Below are 18,770 nucleotides of genomic sequence, written 5' to 3'. Positions count from 1 at the left end.
CAGCATATGCCATCTCTAAATGCAGGTGAAGACACCGGCTTCATGGGGGTGGGAGTCTGAACACTCCTGTGTGTGGCCACCACTTTTTGAGTTGGTGATGCATGGTTTTAGCTCGTGAAAGTGACAGGGCTCTGGGGTCAGTAAATACGGGTTTCCACACATCGTAGCAGCTTCGCCTGCCTGCCTCTTGGCCACAAACAAGAGATGGAGCAATCAGTCTTCTTTTATAGCCATGGTAACACAATGCTAAATTTTTTTGGTTTTATTTTCATGAAATTTGGCTTTTCGTTGGCCGGTTGCTTACATTAAGGAGTAGCTTCTTCAAATTGCCGTGATTACTGGACTGTGCCATGCACGTGCTGTGAACGCCTTGAAGGCTGTGGTGGGACCTGGCTCCATTTCACGCCCAACGTCCGCATGAGGTCGCGCAGGTCCAGTGCTGAGCTCCGCACTGAAATCCCGCTTTGCAGAACTGAGGGTGTGCCAGCAGTTTTCCGACTTTCTGATTCTTGCTTCCAGGAGAAGCACTTCAAATATTTTTCCCTAATAAGCAGATAATTGAAGGACTTCCCCTGACACCTACTCCTATCTCCTTGCCTAGAAAGAGCCTGATAAGTAAAAAGAAGAAGCGGCAGCTGGCTCGCAAGATGAAATGGAATATTTCCTTGGCAGGGCTCACAGATCTCTCATTATCTTTGACGCCGTGGTTGCTTTCGCCTTCAGTCCTCTTTCTTTGTGTTCTCCCTGCCAAGTTTTCAGGTCTGGGTTTGTTTCACGGCAGTGGTGCTGGGCCCATGCCATTTGTTAGCCCTTGCACAACATCATCATGCTGCACACAGGAGATACTCATTTCTGACTTATTACAGATGGATAAAAACTTGCATTAATAGTTAAAAGTAGAGTATTAAAGCTGTGCTTTACGCAGGGGTGATTGATGGCTTCCATTACACTCCATTAGATATTTTATTCTTGTTAAATGAAGAGCAGCCAACTTTGTCAAGTATTTTTAGTTCCCTCTGGTCTTATTGGCTCCATCTATTCTCAGGGATGTCCTGTAAATGGCCACATATGGCTTTGTGTCTGTAGGAGTGATGACCGTACAGCTGGCTTTCATTGCCCACCAATTTACCGGAGCCCCCTTTATTGTGAGCCTGACAGCACCAGGGAGCTTTGTAGAACTAACAAAATATATCTATTTTCTAATTGTCTATTTATCACCTTCCAGGGATTGGTGGGCCTCTCATCTGAAAGCAAAGGGGGGACGGCCTTGAACAATGATCCTTGTCAGGGCAGTTGCTCACTTTAAATTAGGGTCTCATTGCTAAATAACTAATTTAGTCTTGCTATCAGACTGAAAAAGTGGGTATTCAGTGCAAAGTGCCAACTGGGGAATTGATTATGTCTCCTCTTAGTGTGCATGATAAAAGCGCCAGACCTGCAGGCGGTAGGTAGCTCCCTGGAGGCCAGCAGCTTCCCAGCATGGAGGGTTCGTGATGGACCACCATGCAGGGCCCCCGCGGGGTGACCAGATCCGGGAGCCTCCACATGTGCCTCAGGCTCCTGGGACCCACCCGGGGGTGGTGGAAGGAGGGAAGGACAGGGAGGGAGGCAGGGAATGGAGATGGCTCGGGAAGAGAGGCTCCGGGGGGATGGAGGCTGCTTGTGGTGACCCCGCGTTTTGTCCCCCAGAAGCAATTTGCCCAGCGACCCTGTCTGCTGTGAGACCTTTTCTCCCATCAGCATCCCGTGAGAACAACCTCGTCAGCTCTCATTAACAGCAAAATCTCTCCCATGTGCCTGGGCTGCCCTTCCCCATCAGGTTCAGCCCCATCACGGAGCTGTGGCTGGACCAGGGTTTGTCATCATGGATGAACAGAGCAGACAGTCAGGTCTAGGCACCGAAGACCCTTTTTCCCAGCTGTAGCACGGGTCTGGACTCCCTCCGGAGCTGCCTGGAGGACGCTGTGGAGTCCCTCTAAGAGCTGCTCCGTGTGTGACTTCTCTGGTGAGGGACAGGAGGAGCGGTAGGTAGGGAAAGGCAACATGTGCTGACGGCTCCAGGGATTCTCAGACAGCAGGGAGAGCATCGGAAAGTTTTGTTGTATGAAACAAGAACAGCATAGGCTATCGATTGTCAAAATAATATTAACAGGAGGAGAATGTGCTTTGTCTGTGTGTTGGAAAACACACACACACAAATACTAACATATACACATTTTTAGAAATATATATTTATGTATTCGATATTATAATATCAGACATTACGTATTTATAAAACATGAATATTTACGTTAAATAACATATACCTGGTTAGGGGTCTTGTGGGAATTGCGGTGTGCCAGAGACATTTGGGCCAAAATGGCTAAGCTAGGGTGTAAAATCAGCAAACCAGGGACCAACATGGAAAGAGTTAATGGGGGTATGTTGTTAATTTGGGAGGGGGGCAGAAAGGCTGTACAAGACGAATTAAAGCACGCACTTGGGGCTGCCCTGCCAAGCATCCCAGCATGGTGGAGCCCACGGCAGAGACCCAGCGGTCCCTTGTGCCCGGGCATCCCCCAGGGCAGGTGGTGAGCCCCGAGCACCCTATAAGAAGAGGAAGGACAGAAGGGAACTGGGTGACACCAAGCTGACAGCCATGAGGTCTGCAGGTACCCATCTGCATCACTGGTGGCATCGACAGGCAGATTTCCGCTTTCTCCCGGGGAAAAAACCTGTGAACACAAGCACTGAAAATGACGTGGCAGAGACCTCTTCCATTCCCAAGGGACTTGGCAAAGAATATCCGTCAGCTTTAATCCAGCTACGGTTTAATTTTCAGCATAGGTGAGGAAAGAGAAGGGGTTAAGGTCTGTTCCTGATCAACATTATAGCAAGGGAAGAAACACTTGTGCGTATTGCTTTTCAGCTATGAGTCTTGGAAAGTATTTGCCTGGCACCGTGTGCTGAGCGCTGAGCTGCCTGCGTAACCTCAGGGCCGAAGACTGGAACCTTTACTCCGACACTGAGTGCCACAAGCTGTTCCCAGCACACAGCAGAGGATCCAACACACCCATGAGACCCCCTTCCCCTCCCAGCCTTTCCCTCTCCTCCCCCCTGCTCCCCCCTGCTCCAGCCCAGCTTATCAGCTGCAGAGGGGAAAAAGACTTCACTAATCGCCGCCAGCAGAAGTCTTTCACTTTGTTCTGCCTCTGCAGCACCTGGACATGCCTGGTTCCCCAGAGCAGGCCAGCATCGTCTCCCAGCTGCCTTGGACAGGCCAAGCACGAAGGGGCATTTCTGTTTTCCTCTGAAGCTTCAGCCTGGCACCTGCGCTCGGCCATGGCATCTGCCATTCCTGTCCTGACTGGGGTCACCACACGCTCTTCTAATAAAATGCCAGCAATGCCAGTGGGCTTGAAGGAAGCTGAAACTTTTGCAAAAATTCCTGTCCATGCTCAGCAAAACCAGCAACCCAACACAATGACAAGCTTCTTCCCTGGGACCTGCATACAGCAGCACTGAAGGATGAAAACTCCTCTCCCCGTCCCTGAAAACACTGGCTTTGGAAATAAATTTTGCAAACCTGTCTGCTGTGGAAGGCTCGGTTCCTTTCAGGATCCAAGCTGTGCAAGGCCAGATTAGCAGGATACAGAGCATAACTTTCCCATTGTCCTAGTTTGAGGTAAAACAGAACCAATTTTCTGATTTGTAATTTTACTTTTTAGCTAAGGCTCTTCTAACCAACTAAACTCTCTGAAATTAACAGCGTATGGTGCAGAAACTGCTCGCTGTCAGAGTGGTAAGACCCGATTATGCCAAGGGATGGTACGCAGAGAGGCTCCTGCTTACATTTATTGCTGTAACAACCAAGGTCACATAATTATTTGCCCCGTTGGAGGGTCGGAAGCAGAAAAGCGCAGAGGGGTCTCACCTGCAGGGAGGAGGGGACAGGAGAGGGGACCTCAAACCGACCAAGGGGGTTTTCCATCCCATCTGCCCCATGCTCCGTGTAAAAGCTGAGGGATCAAAGGGTCGGCCTCTTTCTTCAATGGCTGGTGTCCGAGAAGGACTCTGTCTGTTCATCTGCCTTCAATCTCAATCCATGCATTCCTGAATCCAGATGCAGAATCCAGCTCCCGTCCATCGCTGAGTCCAGTCTGGGACTTACCCAGTGCTGCCGGTGATGGGATCGTCATCCTGGGAGCTTGATACCGTTTTGTACGTATTGTATATATTTAATTAAAAAAAATAGATATTATTTTATTAATTTATTAATATTTTCATTGAAATAGTTTAGTTTTTTCTAAGCTCATAAATGTCTTTATATCTCTCTCTGTCTCCTCTGCTTGGAGACGGAGGTGGGGGACAGCATCGGCCAACCCGGCCCAAGCCCTGACACCTTTAAAACAGGTCCCTGTTCCAGCGCAGTGGAGTCTCAGTGTCACGAAGGGACAGCAATGCACCGATTCTCCACCAGGCGCAGGGACGGTGGGCGCAGGGACGCTGCCATGCTGCGGTTTGCAGCTGTGAGCCCCACATAGGACCTGCAGCTCGGGGCAGTGTCCTGGGTTGAGCGACACAGGACTAATTTATCTTCTAATGCTGTGGAAAACTCCATTTTTGGAAGGCTCTAATATTTGGGAAAATACTCACTTTATAGACAGCGAGGCTTTGTGGGATTCAAGGTCTCCGTGTTTTCAAGCTCCGCAGGTGCGGGGATGAGGAGGAGCGAGACCCGGGCACTCGATCCAGGCTGCCAACAGGGTTATTTCCTTCCATGAACGGCACATCCAACAGAAATTAGAAAGTTTGCTGAGGACCCCCCTCCCTCTCCCTCTCTCCCGTGCTGGCTGCCGTCCTGCGCACTCCTCGCCCCGGTGCCGGAGCCCTGAGCCCTTCCCTTCCTCCCGCAGCCGCAGCGCTGGCAGGGTCCCACACCGGCTGTCCCTGCGGGGACAGATGTCCCTGCACGGCTCCCGATGGTGGAGTGGGCTGGGTATAGTCCTGGGGTGTTTTACATTGGTGTTGGGATCCTTATCCTATTAAATGTATTTATATTTCAACCCTCATGTTTTCTTGTGTTCCCTGATTCCCCTTCCCAGGTGAGGAGGGATCACAGGGTGACAGAATAACTGTCTGAATGACAGTAAATAGTTATAGGTATTCTCAAACCGTAACAGGCAGCCACGGGAACAGCAAAGGAGCACACCAGCCCCACGCACGCTGCTGCAGTCCGAGACGTACCCTGTCATCACTCACCAGAACATGTGGTCTGGGCAACCTCCTGTGGCAACACAGGGCAGAGGCAGCCGGTCCCCCTCCGCCACCCGCAGCGTTGCCGAGCAGCCGTGCTGCCGCCACACCGGCACAGAGGAGAGCGGGTCACGGACATCGCTGTGCCCATCCTGCATGGGCTGTGCAAAAAGCACTCCCCTGGTCTTCACAGGGGAAAAAAAGGCAGAAGTTTTACCTGCATCTGCTGCTGACCTGACTAAAGGATGATCTGACCCCAGAGGCAGCCCAGGGAGGAGAGGTGAAAACCAACACTGGCCCACTCCCGGTGCTGCACCCCTCCATGCTCTGGGAGAGGTTTACAGATGCCCTCTGCGCCTTGGTGCACTCTCAAACCGTTAGGAGGAATGCATTTAAGGGATTATATCGAAATGTCAATGATGATGCTTTATAGCATTTGTATTAATATTAACCAATAAACGGGACATATATAAATACTTATAAAAATCATTATGAGAGAGAAAGTTAGCAGGCTAATATAGACACCAGCTGTAAAACTGGTGTGACAGTGGAGAGATATAAAGAAGTCATTTGATATAAAATAAAAAGTCAGGAGTCCATGGGACACAGTTGGACTTGGAGCTCAGCGTGGGACAAGGTGGCCACTGGAACCATCTGCCACGTGCACAACTTGCCACAGTGGCCAAAGGGCTGTGCAAGATAGGGACCCTTGTGGACCAGCGGGTGATGTGGGGCATGATCTCACCCAGTGTTCCCCAGGCTCCCTCTGTGGCAGATCCACACCTTTCTGAAAGGTTTTCATGGAGGCAAAGAAAATTGCTTGAAAGCTGAAGGTGGGTCACAAACTGTCCGCAGCTACACCCTGAATGGACTCTGCCTCTGGGAGATGAAAGCGTTGCTTTGATGCCAAGAGCTAAGGAAGGGAAATTCCATACACTGGCATCCATGTGGTTTCTCCTGAAAGGGTGACAAGCTACGGATGCAGTTTAATCCTTCTCCTCTGTCTCCTGTGGCTGGAACATGTTCGCTTTGAGGCTTGTGCCTGGTTTGCGGCAGCGTGGTCGGTTTCTGCAGGAGAGCTGCCAAAGCAGTGGGTGACGGGAGCAGTGCAGAGGACCAGGCGATAGCTGTCACCAGTATCCTCACCCCACTGGAGACGTGGGGTTTTTGCACTGCTTCAGGTTAATGCTCCTGTGCTCCACTGCTGCAGCTGCTGAGGACCCCAACTGCTAAATCTCATTGTGGTTTTTCGGACTAAACTATGCCTTTGTCACCTCTTCAGGACTACAAGCAATCAGTGCCAGCTGGCCATTTGCATTTCCACTCCGATAGGAACTGTCCCATTTACAGCTCATCCATTATCTGCTGGCTCCGTGTCCACCCTGCCCTAGCACAGGGCTCTACATACGTGTCTCAGGGGTGATGGAGGGATTGGGTCTGTGTGAGAGAGCGAGCAAGCATGGCACCTTTACCTGCTGGGCAGCTGTGGAGCACCCGGTGGTGACCAGCTCCCTCCCTACCACGGCAGCCACCAGGCTGGAGTTAGGCTATCAAGGCCTCTCCATTAAGGCATGACCTCATTAAGCAGTAAGACAAGACCACAACGGACAGGGGATGAAGTGTGCAACAGGCTGGAAGGTGCTGGGACAAAAGTCCGTCATCACAGTTACTGTGAAAGAAAACACAGCAACTCCATTTGCTGCAGCCACCAGCCACATAGCCCACTGGATACCTGAGTTTCTCCCAGTGGTGGCACAGCGAGGAGAGATATTGAAGGCTGAGGCAGCACACTTCAGAGGAGAATCAGCTACTCAGAATTGAGATATTGTTAGTATTGGGTGCAGGGCCTGGAAAGGAGTACATTCATTATGATCTTCCTGGCAGGAAGAACTTTATTCCGTTATGAATCCTTTCCAGCTAGATAGCACCGTGGGTCTGGCTGCTGGTCCTGACTCCCCTTCCACTCCACAGGGTAACAAAAGCTTGGGATCCATGGGTTGCTCTTCCTACAGAGGCAATATGTGCAGCAGCGACCTCGTGGTCTTGCTAACCAACCTTCAAAAATTGCCTGTGGTGATGACAGGAAAACCTGCTGCCTTTGGAATACCAGTTCCTTTTCTGAGGACAGCAAAAGGAAGTCTTGGGATACGCTACAGGATGCAGATGTAAGGAAAGACCTGTCCTCTTGACTCCATTGTGTCTCTCTGGCCTGTGTGCCGGTGAGACGTGGGAGGTGGACCTGGGGACCATGGTCAGGAACAGCCTCTTGCAGCTCCTGTCAAAAGCTGCTTGGACAGGAGTGTTTGTGGGTGTCGCTAAGCTACATCTCTAGATGTTTCTGTAGAAGCAGGGTCATGAAGAAACTCTTTAGGAAGAAATAGGAAAGAAAAATAGGAAGAAATTTTTTACTGTGAGGGTGGTGAGCCCCTGGCCCAGGTTGCCCAGAGAAGCTGTGGCTGCCCCATCCCTGGAGGGGTTCAAGGCCAGGTTGGACGGGGCTTGGAGAAACCTGGGCTGGTGGGGAGGTGTTCCTGCCCAGGGCAGGGGGGATGAAACAAGATGATCTTTAAGGTCCCTTCCAACCCGAACCATTCTGTGATTCTATGAGAGGGTGTGCAGCAGGTATTACAGATCTTCACAGTGACACAGAGCCTCTAAGAAGCCCCAAGTCTGGTAGCTTTGAGTGTAGAGGCAAACATGGTGCTTTTTTCACTGAAGTGGATGTGTATCTTTACCTACAATGGTAGGAAAGAAACAAGGAATAAGAACAAATGGACCTCCAGCATTTGTGAGAGGAATTAGTGTCCTCAAAAGCAGACAACTGTCTATGTAATGACCCTCTAGACATTACATGCATTTGCACTGCCGGTGCCAGGACAGCAGTAATGCTAACATGTTATTTTGATCCCAAAACTTGGGCCATGAGTAACCTTCAGTCTTTGGTGCGGGTTTAGTTGCCACCAGGTTACTGACGCTGGGAATTTGCTATGCTTTTTTACCAAAATTCAGAGGTGGTCTGTGGGTGGAATACCAATGGGATTGATCTTCTAGCAAATAATAGGGGTGGTATATACTAATGTGCCATCAAAAAGCACAAGAAGAATCTCTGAGATGGAATTCCCTTGAAAGAGTTATCAAAATACCACACAGTACAGTTACAACCAGGGCTGCAGTGATTTGATTTTGTAGTCGCTCTAACTCTTCTCAAAAAGACAATTACAGTATGCAAAATAAAGAGGCTGTGATTGATTAGCTGAACACTGTCTTCTAAATGTTGTGATTAATTTGCACATTCCACCATTTTAATGGCCGCTGAAGCTGCTGTGCTTACGCTTAGTGAGACACGGCCTCATGGAGAAGGAGCAGTTGGCTCCTGTACGTGCGGCTGATGCGTCTCTGGCCACCGCTGCTCCGCTGAACAGTGGTCACTTACCGCCTCAGTCAAGTCATGCTTTACAAGCAGAGCTTGCTCACCAGCTCCCAAACCACTGCAATGTGCAGCCTCCATCACCACCAAGGGATCTGGGATCCCGCCACTTTCCCTATCTCAGGATACAGAAATCCATACTCATTTTTTGATGTGTTTTACCTTGAACATAAACTAAATAGGGAAAACAGGCAGTACCCAAGTCGTGGCCAGCTTACCCATGTCTCAGGTAAGCTTCTGAATCAAAGTGTGATGCCATCCATGATTGTGCTTTCCATTTCTGCCAATCAGTGAAAAGAAAGACATGTGGGAATTAATGAAAGAATTTGCTTTTTTCCCCTTTGACATTTACCTTGGTATTGCTGTGTGTAAGGATGCCTGCGAAATTATACAACATGAACAGATGTTAATGTTAAGGTTGAAATAACATCAGTGATGAGTGCCTCCTCTGAGTGGTCACCATTGTCACAGTAACAAGGCCACTAGAGCGTCCAATACGCAAAGGGACCTGAATTTTAAATTCAGGCTGGGCTGTGCACAGCCTGCCCTGCGAAGGGGCTGAGCTCGGCACGCTCCTCCCAGGTAAACCCACAAAATCTTGAAATCATGCAGTGACAGGCAGTGCTGGGCTTTGGGATTTCTGCTTAAGTATCTGAAGTATCTGAAGAGGAAGATTGCAAAGCAGTAACGAGAAAACTTACCCTATATTTGTTGTTCTCTGTTGCTATTCCAGAACTGCTAAAACCCAAGAGCACTGAGACTTTCTGAGATTTATTTCTCTGCCACTATAGTAAACAAAAAGAAAGTGGGATTTTGCGGAGCACACCAAGCACCCTGGAGCACAGGTACCTCCGTCGTGGAGCAAGTGGTTGCCATGGGCATCCATGGGATTTTAAATTGCAGTGTGCAGGGCTGTTGTTGTGTCTTGCTAAATGAAAGGGCTCGCACTTTCTACCGGCCAGAAACGAAACAGGTGGGAAGCAACCTGCAGTAGAGGAGCAGCAGGCCTACCCATGGAAGAGACCCAGTTGTCCCAAGCCTGCAGCATGGAAAGAAGCGCTGGAGATACAGAAAATGTCCCCAGCGCTTCCCTTCTTTTGGTGCCTCCTAGCTATAGGCACAATTCATGCGTGTCAAGGTGTACAGAAAGCCAAACGTCCCTTGCTCGGTGGGTCATCCCCCAGTGCTCAGCACCTCCCAGAGCCCAGGAGCTTGTAGAGCCTCCCTCAAAGGGATGGCAAACTGCATCGTCTGTGCCGGAGAGCACATACGGGGACAGCATCCAGGCACGAACCTGTCTGCAGACACCACTGTGCGTTTGGGGAAACCTCTGTTAGGGTGGCTCAGTCTGGGGAAGAAACAGAGGGATCTTTGCTTAGGGAAGAACAGATCTCTCTAGCCGCTGAGACCGCCTGTCCATAATTTTAAATTATTTGGTATTTATATAATCTAATCTGGTCAATCGGACATGCATTTCATTCCTTCTGCCTCACTACAAGTGCATTATGAATGTGCCAGACATTTGACCAGCCTGAGTGTTTCTGGAGTGTCGCCAGTACTGGGATGCTGGAAGGTTCTCCCGGGCCTGGCACGGGTTCGGACTTTGCCTCTGCAGGACAAAGCTAACATCTCACAATAATATTTTGCAGCAACTTGGCCCATGATTCTGCATTCATTAGCTTTTTATCTTAAACAAAGAAGAATATCGGGGGCTTGTGGTCTTTTCATGTGGTGATTGAGTCAAAAGCCACAGCTGCTTAACAACCTGGAAGGTTTTTCATTGCTTTGCTGCATCCAGCCCTTCTCAGGATGCCTCCCCTCAGCTCTCCAAAGGCGAAACCGAGAAAAGAATTAAAACTGATTTATTTATACGTCTTCCACACAGATATGATAGATCCCACAACTGCCGTCTTCTAACGTGTGCAGGCAGCATCCTTCACAGGCTGACTGCGAGCAGATGCACTGCGGCAGAAGCCCGTCCTGCCGGCGCAGCTGAGCGATGGAGCTGCGTCGGCGGCAGTGCCGGCAGCGAGGGGAGACGCTGCCGGGTTCCCACAGCGCAGAAAGTGGCCGGCAGAGGAGCAGAAGCGGCAGAGCCGGGCTGGCGACCGAGAGAGAGCTCAGGGACCATAGTTACCCTTTTGCTTAATCTTTCAGCACGGGCACCACATGTGTTTTCAGCGGCAGGGCCAGCGCACAGCACCGGCGATTCGGCATTGTGGGTCTTTTCCTCAGGCTCGTCCCTTAACGTGACAGGCCGGGAGATGAGCAAGGGCCCTTCCGTTCTGTTTGCCAGCAGGAATGCCTGTCTCCCCAAAGCAGGGGCTATTTTTTCACTTGAATATGTAATAGCTGCCTCCACCCGGCTGACAGGCACCTCCTGTGACTCTCCGGGACGACATGACAACAGCAGAGCTGCAATTTTAATAGACTCCAAGTAGTTTTCGCAGAGCGAAGCCTTAAAAACTCCCCAAGGAGAGATCATCAAGCGGAATGGTCCCCGGTGCGGGATTTATTAGCAGGCAGGACAGGGAGGCTGATGAGCCCGCGGTGCCGAGCAGACACGCTGTCAGACAGGGCTCTCCATCCCATCAGTTACCCGTCGAGGGGACCACTCCACAGCTTCCCACCCCTGCAGCTCCAGGGACCACCGCGCCACAGCCCCCACGGTCATCCGGGGTCCGCAGGGTCCCCGTCCTGCGGAGGAGGGGGCACGGTTAGAGCCGCGCTCGGAGCCTTCCTCTCCTGAAAGGCACTGATTCCACATACAGGTCAGAGCCCAGCCAGGATCACTGAGAAGACCTTGTAAACCATAGCATGATAGAATGGTTTAGAATCACAGAATCATAGAATTGCCCGGGTTGGAAGGGACGTTTCAGATCATCAAGTCCAACAAACAACCCAGCACTGCCAAAACCCCCCCTAAGCCACACCTCTCATCACCATGTCTACATATCTTTTAGATCCCTCCAGGGATGGCGACTCCACCACTTCCCTGGGCAGCCTCTTCCAATGCTTGACAACCCTTTCCGTGTAAAAAATTTTCCTAATATCCATCCTAAACCTCCCTTGGCGCAACTTTAGGCCATTTTTTAGGTTTGAAGAGACCTTACTCTCTGAGCCATTTTGGTGATTTTTCTTGGGCCTTCTCACCTAGGCGATGATCTGGTGTGGCTCACAAATACATCCAAAATAGCGTTAGTGTATTCAAAGCTGATGACCTGGAATGCCTCGCCTGGGGTCCGTTGAAGCTCTTCTCAAAGAAATTAATCCTATCAGCACATTTTTTATTGCTGACATTTTTATACAGTACTACTCAGAGATCCAGAATTCCTTAAACTTAGTAGAAAATCATTTTGGCTTCAGTGACAACTAGCCTGAAGAGGCTCTTGCTATCAAAGCTGACCAGAAGCTGATGCTTCTACTTTACAGAAAAGTCTGAGGTCTTACGACTTTTGCTTGAGGAGGACAAAAAGCATTGTCACAACAGCAGAGCTGCCTGGTAGCCTGCTATCTGTCTGGAAAATATGAGCTCGAGATCCTTCTGTCTCCGAATGGGGTGGAAGGTTCTTATCCCACAGTGGCAGCAGCATCTGGGAGCCCAGAGCCGACGGCAGAAACCCTGCCGAAAGCTGGGATGGAAACGGCCGCAGAGCCAAGTCCTGAGCCCACCACACCTCTCCTCCTGTGAGGGCCAGCAGAACGCAGCTTCGCCCAGGCTTCCCAAGACAGAGTAAGTCTGTCTGCACAGTCCAGGTGTTGAACCATCCAAACATCCGGAGGGTTTTCCCAAGGAAGACTGGGAAGACTCCAGTGCTGAACAAGTCTGAATTGAAATAAGAACTCTTCAGGATTGCAAGCCCTATGAATAAACTTCATTACAGTCATTAGAGGGTGAAAATGTGTGTGTGTGCATATACATATATGTTATATATGTCATATTTCCAGCCCCTTATTATTATGAAGCTTTCAAAACAGGTGCTGAAACATGAAATATTAAAGTATTTGTAGCTGCACGGGCTGCTACCTCGGATGCTTTCCTTCTTGGGCTGCATGGTCCCCTTTTATCTTCTTCCAGATACAATAATAGCAATGTGACACAAAAGGAAAAAAGATATTAAGAGAAAGATAGTTAATTTGCAGATTTAAACACTGAAAAGTTGAAAAGGCGCAAGACATAGAGCTACCTGTGCCATAAACCAAACAAACAGCCACAAAAAATAACTCCAGAAAAAACACCACAGCAGCCACAGTAACAGTTTGTAACGGAAAGTGCTGGATTTATTCCGCGTACCCGTGGAAATGTTTGGTGCAGAAACAAAGTCGCTCCTGGAAACCGTGCCAAGCAAGCGTGGCTAGGGACACAGGGCTGAGAGCTTGTGCCTCCAGGCGCTGCGAGGGACGCAGGGCCATTGTGGGGAGTGCCGCGGGAGCAGCTGGGACAAGGTACCACCCAACCAGCCTCTGCTGGAGCTCTGCGGAGGCTGGGGGCCGAAGGCGAGCTGCGGCGGCAGTGCTGACGGCGGCCGTTTGTGCCGGGGCTTGGTTTGTGCGTTCTAGGGCTTTACTAGCTGCGGTCGCTAAATCCACCTCATCCTGGGAAACAAGAAAACTACCTGGGGATGCAGCCCTTGTCACAGAGCGGGCGGGTGGCAGGTCCCTGACCCACTGTGACCATTGCTCAGGCATGCGGGGCTCTGTCCCACGGCGGCTCTCCTGCCTTCCAGGGGAGAAGCATCAGACGGCGTTGACTGCAAATCTGCTTCCCCTTCTCCTCTCCATCCTTCCGCTTCATCCATGAGGATGTCCACGGAGGCAGAGCACACCAGTTTGAGCTCTGGGGATGTTTCCCGTTACCATGTACTCTACCTCTGTGGCTCCAGTCCCCAGTTTTCATGATGTTCTCTCCATGGGCTTTGCCTCCCACCAGTGCAGGAGGGTCATCGTCACCTTCAGCAAACTCCCGAAGCCGGGAGGCCAGGAGCACCCCCTCTCCACACTGCCCAGCCTCCCTGCGCTCCACGGGCACAGTGTGGGACAGTCCCAGCCCTGGGGCTGGTGAGGTCTACGCGCGCAAAGCACTCACAGCTGACGAGGAGCACGGCAAAGGCAAGAAGTCAGTCCCTCGTGCAACCCCAGGACGAGGCCTTGGATGGAGGTTCTGGAGGGGCTCATTGCACAGGTACTTTTGAAGTCAGTGGTGAGACAATTTGGCAGAGGTAGATGTCATGGTTCGAGAAAACCCATAACAATGTATTATCATTCAGACAATTATTCTATCACCTGGTGATCCCTCCCTACCCAGGAAGGGGAGTCGGGGGAAAAATAAAGAAACCTGATGGTTGAAATGTAAACAGATTTAATAGAATAAGACTAAATAATTAACAATAACACTAAAGACCTGATATTGATCCCAACACCAATGTAAAACACCCCAGGACTATACCCGTCCCATTACGCCATCGGGAGCCGTGCGCTCCCCGCAGGGACAGCCAGTGTGGGACCCTGCCAGCGCTGCGGCTGCGGGAGGAAGGGAAGGGCTCAGGGCTCCGGCACCGGGGCGAGGAGTGCGCAGGACGGCAGCCAGCACGGGAGAGAGGGAGAGGGAGGGGTGTCCTCAGCAAACTTTCTAATTTCTGTTGGATGTGCCGTTCATGGTAGGAAATAACCCTGTTGGCATCTTGGGTCGAGTGCCCGGGTCTCGCTCCTCCTCATCCCCGCACCTGGGGAGCTCGGAAACACGGAGACCTTGAATCCCACACACCAGAGCTGGTGATAAAGTGAATATTTTCACAAATTCAGACACTAAAGTCTTTTAAAAGCTCAGTTTTCCTGAGCATTAGAAGAGATCTTACTGAAAAGTAAAATTACTGAAAAAAAAGCAATCCTGTGTTGCTCAAACCAGGACAGCAGATCGCACTCGTGGTGGGGTTTTTTGGGAATAGTGGTCCCCGTGTTTTGGGTGCCAGTGCTCGGATAGGCAGGACCTGGGGACGCCAGCCTGTCCCGATGCCTGGAAGCAAACGATTGCAGCGCAGGTGCTCCGGAGCTGGCAGGAGTGGAGCCCCTGGGAGGATCTACTGCTGTGAAGGGCCGGAGCTCGACAGGCATGTGTGAGCCCTGGGATGGAGGAGCTGGGGACACCCAGCCCCGGGGTGTCCGGGGTGTAGGAGCCACCCATGTCCCTCCCCTGCCAACTGCCACAGCTGCTCTGCACTTGCTGGGCACCCCCAAACCACCCGCCGCCCCCCAGACCCTGCGTCTGAGCTGCCGGTTGCTGCCCTCTGCACACTGACCCCTGCCCCCTGGCCCCCTGCCTGTTGCCTGTTGCCCCCTGCCCACTGCCCCCAAACCCCTGTGGTAGCAGCGGGAGGCGCCGACCCCTGGACTGGCAGGCAGCGTGGGCAGGGCAGGGAGAGAAGGCAGGGCAGGCAGGGCAGGCAGCACAGGCAGGACCAGGGGAGCTCTGATCCCCCGACCCGACTCGGAGCAGGAGGGTGCAGGCTGTGAGCAGGAGAAGGCGACCCCCAGCCAGTCTGAGCTGTCGAGGGAACAGCACGGCGAGAGCAAACAAAGTGAAACCTGCCCCATCTCTTATTTCCCCCTTTTATTTGCCCAATGGCTTCCTCACAAACTTGTTTTAGCCTTTTATGTTTTCCCAGCATCTTCCTGAGACAAAACATGCACAAGTGTTTGCAGACTGGACACGGGGGCTGCGACCCAGGGCTGCAGGAATCGCGGTTTCTGTCCCTGCCGCAAGCGTGGGTGACCCTGGGCACAGCACTTCTTCTGTTATACCCTGAAAATATACCTGAAAATTGGGAATTGTCTTGCTCTCTTGGCCTTTGTGTCTATTGAATATTTAAACAGGGTCTCTTATTAGCTGTGGCTGGGTAAAGAGGACAACAGGTATACAATTTTACTGGGTCCAGTAGATCATTCTGGGGCACAAATTATGTAGAATATAAACCTCTGCCTAGAAGAATATTATGTAGCTCAGAAGAAATTAAATTGTTTTCCTTAGAATAAAAACGGAATTTTCCCTAAAATAAATCAAAAGCCTCCACCATTTTAGACAATTTCTGTTCAATAATCACAAATTGAACATGCAAATTTGTTATTTCCTGAAACATCAGAAGACCAATATATGCAAATAGCGGTTGCTTTGTTATCTGTGAATGATGACTTCCCATATTTTGCTTCCTGGTCCTTTGAATGTGTTTATGACTTCTGCAAATTTAAACAGGATTAATGACTCTCTTCGCTCCATCTGCTAGAGAACTTGCTAGGAACATGCCATGGTATTGGTCTTTTTCCTTCTAGTGGCCAGTGCCATCTTTTGATCAAGGACACAATTTTTAACGTGACTGGACTAATATTTCCACTTGTCTCTTTGAACTGTTCTTGAAAGCCATCACCATTGGGCTTTTTCAAAGGCTTATGCAGCGATGCAGCATCTACTGACTACAGGAACATGGTTTGCCTGTAATTTACACCTGAGGTTATAAAGAACCTTGTCATGGTCTCTGAAAGAAGAGAAGCCACCCTCCTGGGGTGCGTTCCTGTTCTGAGCCCCCGTATTCACATCCAAGAGTGAACCTCGCGCTGGCACTGCGTGGTTGTTCAACTACATCCTCGAGTAATGCATTTGATCAAAGTAGCAATATAAATCTGTGAAAAACAATAATATGCCTCAGATTAAGAGTTTTTTTCCAACTAAATAAACAAGCAACAAACTCTCCAGCACTACAAGCAGCAAAACACGACGTACAAGCAGACTGACTTGATGGGAAGTTCAGCTGAAGTCAAGTGAAAACTTAATTCTGAAGGGTGCTAGATATTGAGAAACCCCACGATTTACAGCAGAAGTGCAGGAGCGCTCTTTTCATCATTCCAAGATTTAGAGGGCACAGACCTGCAAGGGACCGCGTCTGCCTCTGCTCCTGCAGAGATACCCTTCTCTGCCTGTTGGTGCCTACCCCTTCCAGAGGGGGGTTTGGGTAAGGGACTCTGCAACATCTGACAGACATGGCAAGACTTCACTCATCTCATATTTGTATATATTACAGTTTCATGCATAAGGTTTTAGGAGGCCACAGGCGGTGCATGTGAGGCTGTATAGGAGGAGCAGGACTCGCAAGGAGGCACTTCGAGGAGGCCCCAGAGATGCTGGGAGGGCTGGAGCCCCTCTGCTGGGAGGACAGGCTGAGAGAGCTGGGGGGGTTCAGCCTGGAGAAGAGAAGGCTCCGGGGAGACCTCAGAGCCCCTTCCAGTCCCTCAAGGGGCTCCACGAAAGCTGGGGAGGGACTCTGGAGCAGGGAGGGGAGCCATGGGATGAGGGGGAAGGGTTTTACACCAAAAGGGGGAGATTTAGATGAGATCTGAGGAAGAAATTCTTTGGTGTGAGGGTGGTGAGCCCCTGGCCCAGGTTGCCCAGAGAAGCTGTGGCTGCCCCATCCCTGGAGGGGTTCAAGGCCAGGTTGGACGGGGCTTGGAGCAACCTGGGCTGGTGGGAGGTGTCCCTGCCCAGGGCAGGGGAGTTGGAACTTGATGATCTTTAAGGTCCCTTCCAACCCAAAGCATTCTCTGATTCTATAAAGTTACTAAATGCTGACGTTCAAAAAGTTGCAGTATTTACAGGCCATAAGGAGAACAAATAACCTATCCCTCACTCCAAAATTGTCTTCATGTCGAAGAGGGGGAACCTGGTGCTCCCAGACGGATGTGGTCACACCAGGTCCTGGAGGAGGTAGGGATGCTCACCAAGTTTGGAAAGCAATTGGTTCCTTCCCCCTCCACAAAGGCAGGAAAATAAGCTGAGGAAGTGCGTAGCAGCGAACACCCCACTAAAGACAACCACGTAGGGCTGAGGACAGAGGGTCAGCGGGGCCTGATGCAAAACTCAGGGTGGTGGCCAGAAGACCTGGTTCTGTTGCTCTGGGCATTTTTAACCAATGCCTGAACAGCCCAGAGTAATACATACAAGCTAGTACTTTTCCGTTGCCCATATTATTGCTCCGCTCTCATTAAGAAGCTCGTGCTTGAAGACAATTAAGGAAACATTACTTTGCTGTACAGAGGTGAGGATGCCTGTAGACTCACGGACTCTTTTTATGACACAGATGTGTCTTTTCCCTTGTGCACTGATTGCTCACAGGCTTGTGTCAGGCACCATCCTACCAGTTTCCTCATTTTCACTTTTGCATTGTCAAAATCTTTCCCAAATGGAGACGGGGAGAAGACTATTAACAGCTGCCCGATAAACACGCCTCATCACTTCTCTTCACCTACTCTTCTCCATTTGCTTTTATGGCTTTGTGCCATTTTACCAATTAAGAGCCTCAGCACCATCAGTCAGCCATGTCTCCCCTTCCCCTATTAGCCCCTCCTGCCCCAAACCAAACAGAAAATGACACATTTTTACATTCTACTATTGGTGGGGTATTTTATTTAATTATATTTAAAAATGAAAACAATAATAATATAATAATAATTATAATAATAAATTATAATTATATTAATACAATTCTTCTTTTAGGCTTGTAGGAAGCAGATGAAGATGGTAGGCTTTTAAGACATAAAAACTTCACAGAATAAAATGTAGCTCACGAACTTTGTGAGCTGTGCAGCAAAACTTTCACAAAGTGTAACGCTCAACAAGGCGTAGACCCACTTCATTCCCGTCTTCTGGCTTGAGACAGGCAGTGCCTTTGTTCATAAACAGTAATACTAGACCGAATTCTGCTGCATTTGATGTTGGGTTTGACACCCTCATCAGTTTATCATGGGAGAAACAGGTATGACGTGAGAATGGCCAAAACAAACAGTCGTGCTCTCCACAGCCCCACCAACAGGATATTTTCCCAGATTTTCCTGCCAGTTTCTCACTAAAAGGTAGCTTTAGGCTTATCACAAAACCTAGCGAAATCTGCCCAGGCTTGTGTTTTGTGTAAATGAGCACCACCCAATTTTACTCCAATAATTACTTTTTCACTGGTTGCAGCGTGTAATACGTACAAAGCACGACTCGTTTCTTACTGGATTTGAGGATTGTACTGCAGAATTTCAGTTTAGTTTGAGTGGTATTCAGGGGAAAAAGAAGGAATTA

The sequence above is a fragment of the Rissa tridactyla genome, chromosome Z (assembly GCF_028500815.1).
Source record: "Rissa tridactyla isolate bRisTri1 chromosome Z, bRisTri1.patW.cur.20221130, whole genome shotgun sequence".
NCBI lineage: Eukaryota > Metazoa > Chordata > Aves > Charadriiformes > Laridae > Rissa > Rissa tridactyla.
The sequence above is the reverse complement of the archived record's forward strand: the minus strand, read 5'-3'. Positions refer to the sequence as shown.